Below are 3,622 nucleotides of genomic sequence, written 5' to 3'. Positions count from 1 at the left end.
GTGGCACCAAAGCATTTTTTTTTATTCTTTGCATTCAATAAGTTTTTCTTCTGTTTGAAGTATTAAGACATTAAACCAACTGGGTGGTAACCAGAGTATACCTTGGGGGGAGGGGAGGGCATCACCCAAGTGCCTAAGTGCCTTCCATGGCAATCAGGGCAGAGGAAAACAAAAGAAAATTATTTACCTTCTTGCCTCAAGGCAAGACATCAGACACTTTCTGAGCACTTGGCCAAATTCTGCCTCCTCCATGTTGACACAACTGCCTTTGAAAGGGGAGAGCTGGGTCATGCAAGACTGGAGTGGAAGGATTAAGATGGTGGTTTCTATGGAGACAGACTCAGCAGAAACTAACTCAGCCACTGGACTTGTGCTACTGGTTATTACCCAAATGTTATAGAACATATTCAAGCAGATACTATAATGGAGGGCCTGATGATCGGACACATGAGAAGGCTGTTGAAATCTTTGCACATGTTATCATGAAGAAGACTGAATAAGGCCAGAACAATCTGACTCAGGGATGTAGCCAACTTACGGATACTGTGTCTGGTGGTGGTGATATGATACAGAGGTACCCTAAAGGTTGAGTTGCCCTTTCCCTGGTTTATCCTCTACAGGCACCCTAAAATACAGAGGTGCCCTAAAGTCTCCCCTTACCTGAAATAACCATAAAACTTCCCCTTATCCTAAAATTATTTGTCTCCTCCCATCCTGTGTCATAAGAATTCCCTTGTCTCCCTTATCATGTGTCATTCATTGTCCTCATCCTGTGACCTTATCTTGCAAGACTTATCTTGTCCCTAAATCTCCAACCCCCATTAGAAACCCTAAAATTACACCATCATCCTACCAGCTGTATAACTTTCTGTCTGTATAAGTCTGGTCCTTGTCCTGTATCAATGCCTTTGTTTAGCTCTTTGCTAAGTTTCAGGCTCACATGCTTTTGCATTAATAAAGCTCCCTTTGGCTAAAGAGGTCTAGTTGAATTCTTTAAAAAATCGGAACCAGCTCTCCCAACTCTGAACCCCAACAGTGGCACCAAGGGATAAGCTGTGGCTTTCAGTGTGTCTGATTTTGTTGTTTGGTTCTTTTCAGTCTTTGTGACCCCTTTTGGAGTTTTCTTAGCAAAAATACCGAAGTGGTTTGGCATTTCCTTCTCTAGCTCATTTTACAGATGAAGAAACTGAGGCAAACAGGGTTAAGTAACTTGCCCAGGGTCACACAACTGTAAGTGTGTGAGGTGAGATTTAAAGTCAGGTCTTTCTGACTCCAGGCCCAGTGCTCTATCCATTGTGCCACCTAGCTACTCCTAATTAACCTAGTAGGTGCTTAATGTTTTTTGACTCACTGGCTGTTATCCTCAGATTCCAAAGACCTTTCATGAAGACATTCTTGCAGGCTGCCTTGTGCCACACAATTCCCAAAGAATCTTCCCTTCCTTTTCCCTAATATTCTTCATTCCTGGGAGTTTAATATCAACTAAGAAACCAGTCAGATTAAAAAATCAGTACTGAGATATAACTTTTTGGTAGATTTTACCTACTCAGAAATATTTGCATTTTGAAGAGGTGTTTGCTAACCAAATGGGTTTTCATTTAGTAGAATTTGTAGGAGACCATTTGGGAAGTTTGGGAAGTAGTCAGTTACCTAATGTACTTTGTCTTTTGTACCCCCCTTATGACAGATCAGGGATTAGCAACTGGGGAGCCCAAGTTACTATCCTTCAGTACATTCTGTGAGACCAAGAAGGATAGCAAACACTATCTTGACATAATGTACTCGACTAACCATAGGGTATTACTACTGCCTACATATTATACAATGGTGTGTGATGTGACACTGGGTTGCCAGTCCCTCTAAGCTCCATGCTTGGTATAGAGAGGAAAATGAAGCCAAATGAAATAAATTTGAACTGTCCTCTAGCCCATTAATATCAAACTGGCAAAGTTTTCAACCAAGCCAGATGAAAATGTAATTGGGAAATGTTTAACAAAATAAATCAAAATCCAACCTAGGTAATGTTAATTTTTGGTTTTCCAAGTCAAAAAGCTGCAGGCAGTAGGGACCCAATTATACTAGAGTTTGATACCAAGGCTTATAACCTATCAAAAGAGTGCTTTGTCTTCCAGTACCCTTGAGCAATTGCATAATTAAGAGTTTACAGAACTTTCTCACCTACACTCTCATTTGCACCACCTCAACTCTGTGAAGTATGTAGACTGGGCATTAGCATTCTCATTTTACAGATGAGGGAACCAAGAAGTCAAAGTCCAGTGTTCTTCTTAAAATTTTATTGAGCCAAATCAAATAAAAACATCTTAATATACAAATAAAAAAGATGTATAGGTAATAAATTTGTTATGCATAGTTTACCTTTTAAAAAATGTTTATAAAATTCATCATGGTGGAAACAAAATGGTCCTGTCTGTGTTTCCTTTCAAACTTGGTTTTTATTCTGTATTTTTATAATGCTAACACTCTTTCCTTTTTTGTTTTTAATCTTTTTCCTGTTCCTTCCTCCAGTGTGTTCCTACCATGTCTTGTTTCTTCTTGGCCACCACCTTATCTAACCCCTTTGGAACCTTCCATAACCCCTAGTCATCCATGATCACAGAATCTCAGCACTTTAGAGTGGGAAGGGAGTTTGATGACCACCCAATCCAAACCACACTTGAAAAAAAATCCCCTCCATAGTCACATTTATTAAAAGCTCCTACTATGTGCTGCATAGTAGGTGCAGAGGATCCAGCATAGCCTACTGAAGTAGTCATCCAGCTGATACATGATGACTTTTAATTATAGTTCACAGCTCTCACTCTTAGGAAATTTCCCCTAACAAATTACAGGTTGCCTCTTTGCACCTTCTATTTTTCTAGAGATATGCTGACTTGGCTCTGACTGACTAGCTGATAGTAAAAAATTCAGTATTAAGTACTTATACCTCAGAAATTGGCAAAATGCTACAAATCATACTTTATTTTGTTTATTACTCCAGATTTAAGAAAATGATGAAAAATGGTTAATAATACAGTTTAAACTTTAAAGTGTTTCCCCTTGCCTCCCTAAAGCTGGTTGTTAAATTTTTTTTTTACTATTATGCCCCTACATTACTCCTCGTTTTTTGCTCTCTGCTTTGGGAGACAGGAACATCTCTATAATCCCTCTTCTACATTGTAGCTCTTCAAAACCTTGAAGGCAGCTATCATCTCCCACCGGTCTTCTCTTTTGTAGGCATAAATACCTACAGTTCCTTCGGCCAATCCCCAGTTAGTGTTTAATTAATTTACTTGCTACATTTCATTGTTTACAAAAAAGATGAGTCTTGATGAGTTATAGGAACTAGCCTCTCTAGTTACCCTGATTGTGTAATGAGATACTATTACATGTAGTCAGCCCTGAGTGATACTTGGATACATGCAAATAATGATACATACTGAAGCAATGAGTCCAGTGTGATCCATGATAAACAATACAGCATTTATCTGGCTCCATCTCTCTCATTTCTATTTTTTTTTTGGTGGGGGGGAGGGAAGATGGTGGGAATTTTCTGCTTCCAGCCCCTTATGTAACAGTAGATTTGTTTCTCCCTATAAAATAATATATAAACCAGGCAATCTGT

Source organism: Petaurus breviceps, unplaced genomic scaffold (assembly GCF_028583685.1).
Source record: "Petaurus breviceps papuanus isolate PSGF00001 unplaced genomic scaffold, PetGlider_PUasm1.0 178, whole genome shotgun sequence".
NCBI classification, from domain to species: Eukaryota; Metazoa; Chordata; class Mammalia; order Diprotodontia; family Petauridae; genus Petaurus; species Petaurus breviceps.
This window is presented reverse-complemented; position numbering follows the sequence as displayed.